The 17,946-nt window shown below is 33.4% G+C and overlaps 1 long non-coding RNA gene across 1 annotated transcript; it reads left to right on the forward strand.

Moving 5' to 3' along the window:
- Positions 1 to 5,163: 5,163 nt before the first annotated feature.
- Positions 5,164 to 11,931, forward strand: LOC133190029 (uncharacterized). The gene is made up of 3 exons (XR_009721552.1): positions 5,164 to 5,240; positions 7,590 to 7,662; positions 9,608 to 11,931. It is a non-coding gene; the product is annotated as an uncharacterized LOC133190029 (long non-coding RNA).
- Positions 11,932 to 17,946: the final 6,015 nt, after the last annotated feature.

The raw sequence follows: 17,946 nt of genomic DNA on the forward strand, positions 1-17,946 counted from the left end.
GCCATAAACATGTAACAAAAGGAATTTTCTGAAGGTAATATGAAAAAAAAATTAATTGCAAAATTGTCATTTTTATTGAACAAAGGGGTGTAAAATATAGGCTGGAATCGAGAGTTAGTGTGCGTAGTTCTTTGCCATACTCTCCCCATGGCCTTCTTTTAAAACTTAATGATGAACTAGTGATATTGTATGTCCGAGTACAAATCAGGGTGTTGTGAATTCTCAGATGCAGGTCTCTGGAACTAGGCAAGTAATTTTATTCAGTGATAAAAAACTCTACTGAAAGTAAATGGAAGGGGGGGGGGGGCATTTGATGTCAAAAACGACTGGGCATTCATATTGTTTCTTCTAGAACACATGGGTTTTCCAAAAAGAAAAAAAAGATATTTTCTCGCATGATTCCGCGGACATCAAATCAACATTTAACAAAGAAATTAGAGACAATGTTCAGCAATATCCCTCCTCCTCTCCCTTCGACCAACGTTTAATATATGTCAATTTTTGTAACGTTGATATTTGTAATTTTTAGGGATGTCAATTTTGTTAATAATTCATATTCGAATATTCAATGAAAGTATTCGAATATATTCGAATATTCGATAAAATAAGTAAAATCCTACTCTCATGAAAGGTTTAGAGTAGGTATACTTATATTGGAAGTAAAATTGTATGAAGCCTTTTGTAGGTGTACAATAAGAAATTCCATTTGATATTTGTCAATGTTTGAAATAAATAAATGATTTATAAATGTAGAAAAGTATAATTTTAACAAATGAAACATGTGAATTTATAGTAGCTCCAACGGAGGAACCAGTCGTCTTACCAAAGGCAAGATAGTCGTAACGGTATACTGTTCAGATTTCAATACGTGTAATAAATTACAATTATCTGCCTAATAAGAGATATGATTGTAATCTTTGATACAATGTAAACAAATATTTCCATAGACAATTTTCCTAGGTAATTAACTAATTTCCCGATAGTGAATATAAAATTCTGGATTATCTACAACCCGAGATAATCAAGTAATTAACAAATTTATTCTAAAATTAAGCCCTTTACAATATTAATTACAGACTAATTCTATCGGACATTCATTCAATGATCAATTAATTTATACTCTTCACGCCTTTGAGACATCCTAAGATTCATTTTGTTGTCCTCTATTCTAGATCCGATCATATCTAACTAATAAAAACTATGAAAGTACATTTTGTATTTTACATAAAGCATTATTGTACAATTCCTTAACACCTTACTCAAAACAAAATACATGTAATTTAGTAGATCTATAAGATAAGAAAGTAGTGAAAGAAATCAGGCGATCGAAATTGATCGCTAGTAAATTAAACAGGGATAATTCCATCACTGTTCTAATCAAAAATTTATTAATCACAGTACTTCTTTTTATGAAATCTGAAAAACATCGAATATTCGAATCTTAAATTCATATTCGAATATCAACTCATCGAATGAATATTCGAATGTTCGAATATTCGTTGACATCCTTAGTAATTTTAATGTGTACCATGGCATTGAATATAGTATACCCATGTTTTGATAGAAAGTGCCCTTCTAAAAATTGCTATTTTTGTAACCATGGCAACACTGTTCATTGAAATAAAAATACTAAAATATTGAATTTTGTGTCTTAGCCTAAGGGTTCTTTACATGTGTACCAAATTTTATTGAAGTCAGGCAAAAACTGTAGGAGGGAAAGCGATTTTAAAATTGCTGAACATTGTATACCCGTGTTTTGTTAGGAAGTCCCATTCTCGAAATTGCTATTTTGTAACCATGGCAACACTGTTCATTGAAATAAAAAAACTAAAATAAAGAATTGTGTATCTTAGTACACTCTGAAAGTGTACCAAATTTTATTGAAGTCAGATAAAAACTGTAGGAGGGAAAGCTATTTGTAAATTGCTTATAATTACGACAATCAGACAGCTGTAAAGCCAAAGTCTTACGGATGACGGACATTGTGTAATTGTATAAACTCTTTCTATCAAATAAAATTGACCAGTATAACTAAAAACTAATTGTTTGCATGCTTTGTTTTAATAGTATCACTAAATCCTCTGTTATGGAAACATTATTTGTAAATTTGTTTGTATTTCTGTGATGTAAAAGGGGAGAAAAACACATATTTTGGCAATTATGGGTCTCATTCGTTGCCATGGCAACCACGACGTCATCTTACTCTGCATAATTAAATAGTTTAAGATTTTACCTTTCAGAAAATGTATAGGTTGCTCTATGTAAAAGTGACTAGAAAATGTTAAAATTTCAATTTGAAATTTTTAGGCAGTTTTGCAGAAAAAAATGCAAAATCTCTGGTAGTTAAAGGGTTAATGCAGTAATAATACATTTGGTCTCCCTTATGCATACTGTATATTATATAAATTTAATGACTGACATGTACAAGGATTGATCCAAAAGTTCATAGAATTTCTTCTTATTTTATTTATTTATTAGTGAAAGTGGTTGAAAATTACAAATAAGAATATAGACACTTGTTGAATTTTTTTAATAAAAAAATATTTTAAATATTAATGATAGTAACTCTATGCAGTTGCCATCACAAAGGATGTTTTAAAATGCATGGGAGACATTTACTCGTTCATTATCATTTTAATTCTTAATACGTGATATAAGAAAAAACCTGCGCTAAGTGGCAAATAAAATAAGAATTTTGTCATTATTACGATTGCTTGACCACTAATATACCTGTCTGTGAGAGTTTTACTGATTTAACTTGATATTTAGATTATTAGTTGATGATTTCTTGTTCATCTTTTAATTGTTAGAGAACGTCACATTTCAGTCAAGTTATAAGTTTTGTTAAAATCTTAGGAACACTCTGACTTAAAGGGGTATACTACTGATACAGGCTGGAGAAAAATCCATTTAGCAACTCAGATTTTCCAGTGGCGTGAGAAATTTAAGAACAATAGAACTTCCATGGAGGTTGATTAAAGGTGTGGCTGCTTTTGGAGGGTCTGTTTTTCTCGTAGACAAATTAAGCATTGATGAATGTTGACCGCTGACGTACTGTGCTTGACTTTGCTACTGAAATTGGAACATCATATGTAAAGATGGGGAGTATTTTTGAAATATGAGTGTAATATAAAGATAAGTCGATTGGTGGATACCCAGGCTTTTCTTGAGAGAAAAAAGGAGAAAAAGGCAGAATATTCTGTAGAATTACTTAGTTGAATTGAACATGAGGGTGAGATGCTCCTATAACATGACATGACATACTTAACTTGACATTACGTCGAAGTCTCCCCCGGATTTTACAACTATCAGTGTTCAGAAAGCTCAATAGACATGTGACCTTATTTGTAATTGGAACGTGGTGAAATTTTCCAGTATTGTTGCATAATGACTCTATATTATAAATATGCCTATTGTTTGCTTTCATCAAATCACAATAAAATTTTAGAAATAATTAAATTCCATGAACTTTTGGATCAACCCTCGTATTAGAAAAAAGATGGATCTAAGATTGAACAGGTTATAATTCACCTGAGTCATTTAAATTACTTATTGCTATCTGTTCTTGTTCAGTCATCATGTGTCAAGTATTGTCTGTAAACTATTGAACATTTTCAGCTTCTTTTCTTAAACCAGTTTCAACTAATTTCTCGGTTGAAGTACTGTATAGGGGATTAATTTCAGGGGTTGTAATTTTCATGTTTTTCTCTCCTCTGACACGATCGCGGTTTGTTGAATTCGCGGAATTGATATATAACTAAGGTTACATGTACCTCCCTTCAATGTCTATATCCGTTTAATCCATAGCATAGCTAGAAGGCATTAATCAGCGTTATGTATTCACTTCACGAACAACAGGGTAGATTTATACATGTATATACATCAGCAAGTTCGATAGTTATTTGAATGATTTTTTAAAACCAAAATGTCGATAAAAACATGATAATGCAGGTAACAAATACACGTCGTAACATAGTTACATACGGGTATTCAAAACCCATGACCCTTAGTGTTTTGATTGATGAAACATGTAGCGTTGGCTATTAAAACAGTTTTTTTTTTTTTTTTTTTACAAATACAGGTTATTATCTGCTGGGTGATCTAAATTAATGTCAAGTGTGATAATTAAAATAATTGAATGACAAATACGATTTGTAATTACTGAAATGACCATGCACTGCACGTATATTTACCTATCATGGTCTATTCTCAAATTTCCAAATATAACATGTAGGTTATTGAAAACTTATTCACTGTTTCTTGAATTCACGGATTTATTCACACCGTGAATATAGCGAATATAAACACCGCGAGTTATTTTCCCCCTATACAGTATACAGACTTAATATAGAAATGATTTTATCAACTTTCTCAATCTATCATGAATTTAAAAATGTAAATATAAGCATTTAATTGTAGATATTAAACATTTAGCATCTCATAACCAGAGTTGGAAATTACTGACTGCCCGAGGCAGTCTGTTTTTCAGGTAGGCAGGGACAAACTTTAGATTAACCTCGGTGGTCGGGGTCATTTAAACAGGTAGTTCCTGTTTTCTTTTTTTTTCAGGGTATAGTAAGTCTATAGAAATTAAGTAAAATATAGTATATCAAAGGAACACTTCTAGTTAAAAATATGAGATGACCTATAGGACCAATATTGGTTTCAGTCTTTAGAAAAAGCTTACCGATATATGTTCCGGTCACTGACTTTAGGTCACATATGTGTAGTTTCTTGTTTCTCATGTATTGCTTTAGTTCTATATTAATGGTAATCTAATAACCAAGCTTTATGATAAACGTGATGACTTTAACTTTTCAATCCTCAACTTCCCTTACTTATTCAGTAATATACCTTCATCACCTGCATACGGGGTTTATATCTCTCAGTTGATTCGATACGCAAGAGCATCCTCTATGTATGAACAATTTTTAAAAAGGAGGTAAGTTATTGACAAACAAATTGCTGAAACAAGAATATCAGCAGTCTTGTTTAAAGTCATCATTTTGTAAGTTCTGTGGTCGATACAATGACCTTGTCAGCAAATACAATTTATCATTAAGTAAAATGCTGACTGACGTTTTTCATACTTATTGTTAGGCCATTATTTACACACTGAATTGTGTATGAATTTTTCTATTGTTTCCCAGTTGTGACAAGGAGCACACAGCGGGTGTGACTGGTCTGCAGGGGATGCTCACTCCTCCATGGCACCTGATCCCACCTCTGATGTTTTGGAGGTTCGTATTTGCTCTGCTCCTATTTTGTATTTTTTGATGGGCTTTTGAGCTTGAATACTGATTGTTATCTCGATATATTTCATTCTACTCAACTGTGTGTTCATGTGATCCTACCTCAGTATTTACAGAATGATACATCCTTTGTTTGAGGGTCATTCTTGATGTCTGACTGAGTAATGGCAATGGGACATAAAACCTTAACTCACCTTACCACATTCTTTTCTAATCTGAAAACCCTCATGCATTTTTTCGCCAATGCACACATTTTTCCCGAGGAATGAACTGCATCTACTCTGCATAGAACAGTATCTCTCCCACTGGCACAACAGTACTATTACACGTCATTATGTTCTTGAAAGGCAAACACAGCAATTATTGCTCGGCATGATTTTTTTTCATGACACCTGCAGTATCGAGTAACACAAAGTGAATGATTCATGTCCTCGAACAAAGTGTGCTTACAATGAGGTTTAGTTCCGGTTGATTGCGTTTAGTTAAAGAGAATTTATGATCTGCATTTCCATAGATGTCTTTTATATCAACACCAAACATGCATTTAAGGAAGAAAATATATTAAGTAAAATGCAAAAGTCTGTATTAAAAAATCAAAGGACAAGTGCACTTAAGCAATGCTTAATGGGCCCTTTTTCAGTGCCATATTACTTTAGAATGTATTTCCAAATTGTTCTCTTTTGGTAATAGTTAAACACAAGTGGACATTTCTAATTAAAATCACATTAAAACATCACCTAAATCAGCATGGATTTGAAACAAATGAAGTTTTTTAAATGCCTATAGATACCCCAAATCCGGAAAAGTCGTACCGAACCTATTTTGAGTTTCGTTTATTTAAATTAAGGGGAGGAGACATTTAAATCAGACACTTGAACAATCTGATGGTGGATCATTGACAGGCGCGTTTGCCGAATGATACTTCTTGTGCTATTTTACCCGAGAAAAAAATCAAATGAAGTTGTATAGATTCCTGTATCCATAGTGATCAAACTAAGAAATTTGCATGCTTGCATTTAAAATAATACAATAAGTATTAACATTATTAGTTCCTTTAAATTTTAAAATGAAAAAAAGTGTATTTAGGTGGCTTTCAATACCAGTACCATTGTCTTGCATGAATGTTAAAAATGTTTGACACTTTTATTTATGATGACATTTTAACGACACTAAACTCTCCTAACCATCCCGTCCGTGTTCCTAAAACCGAATACATACAAACTTCTCTATGCGGCTTGACTTCGATATAATGATACAAAACATGGTTATGTTTTACAGTGAGCATCTTTGAGGAATGTTTACCTGGGTAGAACTCACGTGACTACCAGTATTTTAAATAATTTATTCCACGGGTGGGTTCAACATAGGTCATACAGGTAAATAGCTCTTGCTTGTCATAGGAAAAACATTGAACTTTTCATACATTTTTAATATTTTAAGTACAAGCCTAATCATGTACAAATTTCCTACTTTCACACAAGTTTTATATTAAATGTATAATGCATTTTTTGTCAATCGCACAAGTTTGTACAATGTTAGGCTGACAATAAACAAAAGCTTTGAAATGAATGACCGTCCTCGATTTACTATAGAAAATCACGAATGTCGGCTGACCCCTACCACATTGTATGGCTTTGCTCTTTGTATATTCATGAATTTCAGCGATAAAATTTGTTGAATCTTATGGTTTAGATATCAATTAATGATCTGAGATGGAAAATTATGCTTAATTTAATTCTTCTTTTTTTCCACATTTTACCAGGGCTCATAAGTGCACTCGTTCTTTAGTGTTTATACAGGTAAAAAGTTTGAAAAAATAAAAATGTGCCAACAAATGGTTTCAAACCAGGACACTAAAAATGTTCATGGTGAGAGTCTGCGGTCTATCGTTCTGGGCTATGCTGACTATGAGGACATTTGTTATGAATATAAACCAGTATGATAGAAATAGGTTTTCACGTTTTTTGTAGGTTTTTTTCTATGAATTTCGACCCTAGGCACCTCTAAAAGAACCTTGTTTTAAATAATTGCTTACTAGATCAAAATCTATCAAAATTTCATAATTTAATTTAGGGGCAGGCAAAGGGTGATTATATTGCATCTATCGGGTATAATTTTCTTATCAGAAAATTGTAGAGATATGCAAGGTTAATTAATGACAACATTTATTTTTCCTTTTTGCCTAATACTTTTATGATTTTCACTAATAAATTGATTATTGAAAAAAGCCTTTAATATGACTGCTGATTTTATCTCCATCTGTTAATTTTCAACACCTTTTCTCATGATTATAGTAGATAGAGAACAGATCATGATTTCTAACATTTACTGTTACAGATCATTTTCTTGAGATAGGTGGAACCAACAGTCAAATACAGACACTTTTAAGAAAAGTAAAAATCTGGCTCAGGTAAAAAAAAAAAAAAATCATTTACAGTTTTAACAATTAGTAATTTTACCTTAATTAACTGGAAAAATCTTATTTGACGAAATACAGGTCAAGAATGAAGAGTTAAAAGCCTAGTAGGGATTTTGGTCAATCATTACAGGTAATCTGCAGTCCCTCTCGAGAATTTTACACTCATATGGAGACGCCACCACTTGCCAGTGGAAAGCTGCAAATTCTGTCCTATACTCTGCACTCATGGCCATTGAGAAGTGAGGGGTCTTTTTCATGCCAGCACCTACTGTGACACGGGTCCTTGGTTTATAAGGTCTCATCTGAAGGACTGGTCTGCATGTCCCACAGTGGGATTCAAACCTGCGACATAAGGATCAACTCCTTACTTCGCGACTCTAGAGCGGACGCTCTAACCATGGCGCCACACTTGTGACTAGCTCAGTTTTAAAGAAATCATTCAAGATATTTTTTATCAAACTTAATATGCTGATACATATATAATTAGTAAGACCTATTCAACTATTTCAAAAACTTTTGACCTTTCCTGTGACCTTGACCTCACTTTCCTTCAATTTGCATTTTGCATGATTTTAAAACCATTTAAAATATTGATATTTTAAGGCTATGCATCTATACATAATTTGGTGAGAATTTATCATCTATATCCATTTATTTTAGATTTCAATTTCAATTTTAAAGAAACTTTTCAAGATATTCTCATCAAACTTCATACACTAACACAAAATTTCATGTTGCATTACCATACACACGGCGGGCATACATGTCCTATGGACATCTTTCTAGTGTATTGCTATTTCTGTTGTTTGTTTACTTCCGGTCAGTAAGTGCCCCCTAGGGGCAAGCCCCAGTCCTGTTTTCTTTTCCAGGGTTGCAACAGCGCCCCCTAGAAAAACAAGTTGCACCATCCAATCAAATTGTGTTTTGTGCTGCTTTATGCCAATGAAATTAAGGCTGGACAGCATATGTATTATATTCTGACCAATGGGGTTGCCGTATTTTCAAATAATTAGGATAGACTTACCACTTCAGCATTCCTTTCATCACTGAAGTGATATACATGGTCAAAAATTAAATAACTTTCATTTTTGTGTCAACTGCAGAGCAGAACGACACTTAGAGATCACTTTACCTGGTGTCTGTCTGTCCGTCTGTCACACCTTATATCTCCAGAATTTTGAGAGGCAGGGTTTTGATAATTAGCATTTATATATGTTTTTGAGCTCATGATACTATACTTTGAAACTGTATGAAATTCAGTTACCACACAAACTTATATTTAAATACTATGAAAATACATTGGGATCAGTATTCCACAATGAATCGTGTTGACTGACAAAGTGACAATTAAAGTAAAGACAGTCTGAAATTCCTTTCCTCCGAGGATTGTTGGAAGCACCTACATGTGTATTAATAAAATGATAAATAGTTATTCCTCATAATTTCAATTAAATTATTCATTTGAGGACTGGGGAACCATATTTTCTTTGATTGCCAGATTCTATCCCAGTCTTTTAAATACTTTTGGATCCTTTTTTTCCTTGCAGGCAAATGCATGAACCTCCATGCTAATATTAAATTAATAGCTGACCACTCTTAGATTTATTTACCTCTTTAATGACGATACCTAGCAGGTGACATATACATTCCTTGAAACACTCTAGTTCCTATTTGATTTTCACTAATATAAAGATTATTGAAAAAAGACTAAGGTGCTCTATAGTGATCAGTCTATTCGTTCATTTGTCTGTCAAATACACATATCCCTTGTTCAGAATACAGGTGACTCTAAATACTTCAAACTTTATATTTTTTAATTAGATACATGTAGCTGCTTTGGAACATCTGAAAGGTCTATTACATTATCACTAGTTTTACTAGTTTTCTTCATGTAAGTTGAATATATTTTAAACTTTTAAATTTCTATCTTTTCCAGGTAAGAAAGAAATTCAGGAGTTCTTAAATTGCCCTTGGAGTTCTTGGATTGCATCAAACTGCTAAAAGACCTCAACAAAAACAGTGTCTTGAAAATAAAAATGAAAATATTCAGTGAAAAAAAAAATGATGAAAGAGCCACTAAAAATCTTCAAGCCTTTGAGCTGAAATCTGGAAGTCAATCTGTGGACTTTACTAGTAAGTCATAATTACTAAGTCATCATTTGTGTATAATAAATACACTAAACTGTAAACACTTGTTAAAATGTGTATAATTTTTAGATATAATTTGTATATCATAGACTTCAATAGTTTCATGTAATTTAAGTAATAATGAAAATTTCCTGTTGTCTAGCTAGATTAGAAACTATTATTGTCCAATTTTGGATATTGTGAAATAATTCATCTAGTATGCATACATGTGTGTACACTTACGTGTAAATTAATTGTTATAGCAAATTCAATCGATCATTAAGTTGAATGTTGACTAATGTTTTTCATCAAAATTGTTTACACTGAATTGTTTGTGGATTTTTCCATTTGCCCAATCATGTCAAGGAGCACATGGCAGGAAATGCTTTCTCCTCCATTGCACCTGGTGTTTTTAGAGGTCTGTGTTTGCTCTGCTCTAATTATGTATTGTTTCAATGGACTTTAAAGCTTGATCACTGTTGGTAATCTTCATATTTCATATACTATTAGAGTTCTTGAAGAAAACTGTAAAGATTTAACATACAGTATAATGCATGTATATTGCACTTTAAGTACAGTGTATGTGGTTAAGAAATGTTAAATTGTCTCATAGTGCATTGAATTTGTTGAAAATTAGAAAATGTGTTGAAATTTTTTTTGAAATAATGTTAGATTGCAGATTTTTTTAAATCATGCAAGTAAGAAATTGCTAAATATTTTTTAGCTTTTCTGGACAGTCTAGATGAGTTCTTACTATATACCTAGCATTGTCATCCCAGTTAAAATTTAAGGAGCAAGGTTCATTCCTAAGCTCTACCTGGAAAAACTTGCATGGATTGAAGCACATTAACAGATTTACTTCAGATGCTTGACCTGATCTACATTTTCCTCATGTGTTTTTTTGTTTTTGTTTGTTTGTTGTTTAACATCCCTCTCAAGAATTTTTCATCCATATGGAGATGCCACTACTTGCTGGTGGAGAGCTGCAAAATTTGACCTATACTTTGCACTCAGGGCCTTGAGCAGTAAGGGATCTTTTTTGTGCCCACATCAACTGCTAGGCGGGACCTCGGTTTATATGGTCTAATCTGAAGGACTGGTCCCCACATCCCCAGTGGATTTGAACCTGAGACTTAAGGATTAAATCCTTACTCGCAACTCTAGATTACAAACTCTATCCTTTGCGCCACATGGGGGACTCCACAAGATTAAGTGTTTTGAGCAGTCCTATTCTCATGTAATTATAAACTCTATGTTGAACAAACCTGCAAAGATGATGTATGTACATGTAAATGTTTCAGGGTACCAGTCCTTGATTTGACTTGGATTTTCTGGATTAATGACCAGTTTTTTAGAGAAGGTTCATTCAAAGTAACAATGTACTCTTTGGTGATCAGTAAACATAGATGATGTATCCTGCTTCTGATGCTGGATGTAACATACATTTTCAGGGTTATTGAGCAGTTAAATCTAACCCAGACCAACTTGCATAGATTTTGGATCCAGGTGATATACATTACCAGAGTGTTTGTTGAGTGAGACTTTGCCTTACTAGTAGATAACATTTATAGGAGTGAGCTTTGTATTCTTTGATTAGGTATGTTTTTTCTTTGCTCAGGATATATATACCATCAGTGCCAACTACCATACATTTTATATAATAGATGTAGCTGTTGTTCAACTGAATATGATAAAACTGTGGATGAAAATAATTTGATTTTTGTACCTTTGAATGTATTGAATTAATTTGTAAAAGCTGTTATGATACAATGTTTGATATTTTATAAAAGTTTTTAACATATGCAATCAATAAATGTATCAACATTTTTATTTTATTATAATTTTTACCCTGCAAACTTCTTAAAAACAGAATAGTAATGATCCATTTAACTGATCCTAGGTTAGTGTCACATTGTACTGGTATATCATGTATACTGAACTGTAAATAAGAAACATCTAAATAGGTAAAATCACAGCATGAATCATTGGATTATGTAAGAAGTGCACTATCTTGTGCTTTGGTATGGTATTAATAATAAATGTTAAACTATCATTTTTTTTCAAATTAACAAAGGATATGCTTGAGTGACTGTATTTTGACTAGCAGTAAAAATAAAATGATTTTTAAGCATTTGAATTATTTTGATTCATGGTCTCTGCAAGTTTAATGATAGCAAATATGTATATTGAACATGGCATCCACATATTGCTATACTGGATGGGGCATAACTTTTACTGAATCTTAATCACAACCTTGAAATTTTATGTAGTACATGTACTCTTGGTTTCAACTGGTCAAATGTATTCTTAAATCAGAAAGAATTTAAACAAATATAGGCATAGGTCAGAACTTCATCAATTAGTTGGAAAGCGAATGCACTCAGTGACTATATGGTTTAAAAGAAGCTGGGTATAAATAGCAGGAAAAACTACTTGATGTCCACTGTGAACTTTGTGTCCTCAACAAAACAATATGGAGTATACTATACTTGGTCTAAAGAATAATCTGTGTCTGCATTCACTTTTAGGTTAAACTGTTTTGGGCATTGAGAGTTTGTTTGTTGTTTAACGTCCCTCTGGAGAATTTTTTACTCATATGGAGATGCCAACACTTGCCGATGGAGAGCTGCAAATGACCTATGCTCGGCACTCAGGGCCAATGGGCAGTGAGGGATCTTTTTCATGCCAGCATCTACTGCGACACTGGACCTCTGTTTGTATGAAGGACCAGTCTCTACGTCCCACAGTGGGATTCAAACATGTGACAAAAGGATCAACTAACTCCACGACTCTAGAGCATAGGCTCTTTCCACTGCACCACGTGGGCGACAGCATTGAGAGTTAAATGTGGATATCAGAACAAGCTACTCTGGGCTTATACTCTCTATATATTGATTGATTGTATGTTGTTTAACATTCCTCTCAAGATTTTTTCACTCATATGGAGACACCACCACATGCCGGTGGAGATCTGCAAATTTTGTCCTATACTCGGCACCTACGGCCATTGAGCATCGAGGGATTTTTTTCGTGCCAGCACCTACTGCGACACAGGACCTCGATTTATATGGTCTCATCTGAAGGACCGGTCTCCCCATCCCACAGTGGGATTTGAACCTGCGACGTAAGGATCAACTCCTTACTTCGCTACTCTAGAGCAGACACTCTAACCACTGCGCCACTGGGGCAACTACTCTCTATTTAAGTCACTTGTGCAATGACTTTAGTTTAATTCAAAGTTTTGTACTGATCATGTTGAGTCACATTAGCACAAATATCTTTCTGCTGACCTTGACTAATGACCATCCGCAACTATTCTGGTTGGAAACAATATGTTAATTAATGCATAATAAGTGAAATTACTATGAAAGAAAAATGGTCTACTTAAACCACAAGTTATATTTATAAAAAATATACACTGGTCTCCTTAAGTCATATGAGAGAAACATAAAATATTAAGGAGACCATTTTTTTCATATATTTTTAGGAGGCATTTATTATGAAAAAATAAAGCAAGAGTCGACTAAATGGTGTTCTATAGATCTTTGATCTGGTATTTCTTTTTCGAAAAAAGCAAATTTAAAAAATCTGTATATTGTCTCCTTAAGCCATATATAATGGTCTGGTCTCCCTAGTCCTTAAATCAGAGTTATATATATATATATATATATATATATATATATATAATATATATATATATTTAACGACATATCAAATGTTGAGTGAATTTTTGTTTTTTGAAGGTTTAAAATGTAGATTTAAGGAATGGTTTCATTTTATGAATGTTATTGGTGTGTAAATCACACAGACTTGCACGTACATGTAGGCATATTTTTCATGAAACGCTTGCACTTCATGAGATATGCCTTCGTGACAAGTCTTTGTGATTTACACACCAATAACATTCACAAAATTGAAATGCATTCCTTAAATATTTAACATTTATGAAATTCTCAACAGTGAAATACTGTAATTTATTTATTGAATAAAAGTGATATTTTGTCACAGTGTGAAAGAATATCGGAAGTGTGGCAACATTCTAAATTTTCTTTCCCTTCACGAAGAGTGTTGTAAAAAAAACTCTCTGGTCTAACATAAGATAGAGTATATAAACAATCCTAAAAGACTAAAACTGCCAAAGTTCTCTAAATATGAATGAGAAATTTACATCCATATTTACAGTGTACAATATTTTCAATCTCACAATCGCTATAAGCTACATGACGTCTATACCGCTCGACTAATATGTCACAGCCTATGACGCTGTGTGACGAAAAGACAGAGGCAAATGAAAATTAAAGAAAATGTAATGAACAAAAAATTCAATATTTTGTTGTTGGATATGGTATTTATTTCACTTGTAAGACAGGATTTTTAAAAATATACTTCAAGTTCCACTCACTAAATGTCCTTTATGTATTTAATTAAAAATCTAAAAATATGAATGAATGAGTGATGTCTTGTCTTGGAAATCAACTAGCTGGTATGATGCCTTTATCTGTCATATTCCCTCTTCTTAAAATATACACATTTCTTGAGTTTTTGATAATCCGAAACTGGCATGGAAACACAACAAAACATGGAACTTCAGAAAATATTTATTTTCAGATGGTTTTTTTTTGTTTATTGTTTAACGTCCCTCTCGAGAATTTTTCACTCATATGGAGACGCCACCATTTGCCGATGGAGAACTGCAAATTTTGGCCTATACTTGGCACCCAGGGCCATTGAGCAGTGAGGGATCACCTACTGCGGCACGGGACCTCGGCTTCTACGGTCTCATCCGAAGGACCGGTCTCCACGTCTCGCAGTGGGATTCGAACCCGAGGCGTAAGGATCAACTCCTTACTCCGCGACTCTAGAGCGACGCTCTAACCACTGCGCCACGCGGGCGACTATTTTCAGATGATTATACGAAACTGAAATAACATCTTTTTCCAGAATGACCTAACAAAGACTACCGTAGTAGCTAGAGCTCGAGAGCACTTTCAAAAACAAAATTTTCTTTATGCTTTCAATTTTCTCATGCATATGCATTCCACTGATAAGTCACTTTATTTACATGTGCCCCTTTAACTCAGGTAGTCCAACCTCCAAGGTCAACCATTTAAACAGGCGTTATGAATTACGACCCGATAAGAAATACTTCAGAGAAACACACATGTATCCAGTCAGTTTAAATACTTACGAAGATATCTTTTTCTCCTAACTGCAGACGGTCCTCCATAAAGAAAATTTGTCAAGTCTTCGGGGTCAAAAGTGGCCCTGTCCCTCTCCCGGGCCAAGTCTGCGTTCACTTCACAACTCATCAGCTGGGACTTGATGAAACAGCGATATAGGTTGTACTGATTAGGATGTTACATATATCTGTGAATAGGTACACCGGATAATGCGAATTGTCACGTTCTCTTTTTCACTGTCTGATAGACTGGACACATGCAAAATTTCACTAATCGTAACAACAAACATTTGTTAACAGCTTGTAAATGTATAAAGTTAAGATTTAATTTAGTGATTTCTTGATCCACATAAAAAATTTAACTTTGCCCTAAAAAGTAATGGAGTTTTGGGCTGGGTAGGGGGATTCTGATTTATGCCAACTGTTTTTGCAATAATTACGAATCACTGATTTATGAATAATTTTAATAGGTGAAATAGAACATGAATATATTTTGCTTTGTAAGGAAATTATAAGCATGATATTTATGTTCATCGCTTTTGTACTGAATCGGATATAGATTTATTTCATAAGTAGGTCAGCATTTTTTTTTTTTATATTAATTATAAAAATTCTGCTTTAATACTTACTAAATTACTTAACAATGATTTTACAGTGATATTACATTTTCATCGGGTTTTCTTTAAGCTAAAACTTCGTACATACAGTGAAGTCGCCAATTACGGGTCACGCCAGACTGTTTCGTTGATACTTTGCAAAGTTGTTCGATTTATATTTTATGCAATATATGTATTGAAAGTACAAATAGTGAGTCATCCAAGAGTCTTTTTATTTTTAAAATAGGTAAACGGGAACAATATTTACAGGCGTATTTCAACAAGGCTTAGTTTCCCCACTTACAAATCATTTTCGTCGCCCGCCGTGGCGCAGTGGTTAGAGCGTCTGCTCTAGAGTCGCGAAGTAAGGAGTTGATCCTTACGTTGCGGGTTCGAATCCCACTGTAGGACGTGGAGACCGGTCCTTCGGATGAGACCGTATAAATCGAGGTCCCGTGTCGCAGTAGGTACTGGCACGAAAAAAAACCCCTCACTGCTCAAGGGCCGTAAGTGCCGAGCATAGGACAAAATTTGCAGCTCTCCACCGGCAAGTGGTGGCGTCTCCATATGAGTGAAAAATTCTCGAGAGGGACGTTAAACAACATACAATCAATCATACAAATCATTTTCTCCATTTCCGGTTCATGTGACTTCATGGTCTGGTAATATGAAGGGATCGTTTCGGAACACGATTTTTATGATGTTGAAGCATCAGGAAGAATTTATGCAGCTCAGAAAAAACATAAACACACAAAATAACAGTTTTAATTATTTAAAAAAAAGAATTGCAATATGCAGTAAAAAAAACAATAATAATTATAAAAAATGACTCTATCATATATATGAAAAAAAGTACTGAGAATATGGTTTACATGTAATCTCGGTGTCTTCTGGAATGTTCAGTATTTTTTATTTTATTTCAGAGAGTTCAGAATTAAAAATCTTTGATTTTGTAAAATGTGTAATTTACAAGGATTTAATTACTATCCCATCCACCAACTCTTCACCAACTCTTCATTTTGTGCGGCAGGCGTGGGGGCAGGGTGTGTATGGGAGGGACTTGGAACCGGTTGTCCAGTGATATCAGCTGTAGTCTCTCACATGTTACAGAAAAATTACTGAAAAATCGATTTTTCTGGACCTTAAATACAGCCTCGGATAACAAGGAGGATTCAAAATAAAAAGAACTATTTTAAGATTAAAATAAAACAATGAAGGTTAAAAAATGTATCTGCAAGGTAAACTCAATTTTTTAAAGATATGTTTCCAGGTAGAATACTTTTAAAACTCAGGGTGAATACATGGTTGTCACTGGGTTTTGTACATTGTGTTTTGACATGTTCCATGCCACGAGATTACGTGAACCGCAATTGGAGAAACTGCTACAGTTTGATTTATTAATCAGTGTAATTTTATTTGAGCAGTGATCATCATGATTGATTTCTGAGTTATAACTGAATGCATGTGCCATACTTTCGAGCTATTATTGTTATTTAGAACTTTTATATCAGTCATGCTGCAGTGAACAAAAAACGAAAGTAGCCTGTCAACGAAGCACAAACATCCATGTCTTTAATGCGCGCGTTCTATAATTTCGTTTGTCGGACGCTTTCTTAAAGTTGATTTTCAAAATTTTGCTATTGATTACAGACAGAAAGACCAATTCTTCATGACCAGTGTATTTATTAAGTTTTTTGCGCTTTAATTTTAACAATATGGCACAAAATACACACGAGTGACTCGGAATTGGCGACTGCACTGTAATATTTACAGTTATTTTATTTTTAACAGTTTAACAGTGTGAAAATAACACGTCCGTAATACTCAAAAGAAAAAAGTCTACTTGAAGAAAAAACCCCCCAAAATGTTGTTATCTTATGAGACAAGAGTGATCTTCCTTATTTCATAATGCCAATAAAACATATTTCTATGCAGCTGGATGAGAAAGTCCAATAATAATAATCAACTGTTCGGTAAATATATAAAATATAAGGTAAATACATAAAATCATTAACATATTTACGTACATCAGACAGTTCACAACTCCTTTCAAACAACTGTCAATCTTTAGCTTGTGTTTCACATTCCATTGGTCACATGACTATGGCCATGAAAAGGCCGATCCCGACCGATTATAACTCAATAATTTGAATTATTCACAAAATACCTAAACATACATGTTTAAGCACACATAGAAGATATTTTAAATTAAAATGAAATATAATTAATTTAACTAATGCACAAAATGATTAATTAAAACCACTCGAAATCTATTGAGAGCCAAGTAAAAAATTTATTTAAAAAATCTTATGCATTCAATGTAAATATTGCGCGCATCAATTGATCGAATTTAGTTTAAACCATATTTTATTT

Source organism: Saccostrea echinata, unplaced genomic scaffold (assembly GCF_033153115.1).
Source record: "Saccostrea echinata isolate AGI-Se365-2 ecotype Australia unplaced genomic scaffold, CSIRO_AGI_Sech_v1 ptg000020l, whole genome shotgun sequence".
Classification (NCBI taxonomy): domain Eukaryota; kingdom Metazoa; phylum Mollusca; class Bivalvia; order Ostreida; family Ostreidae; genus Saccostrea; species Saccostrea echinata.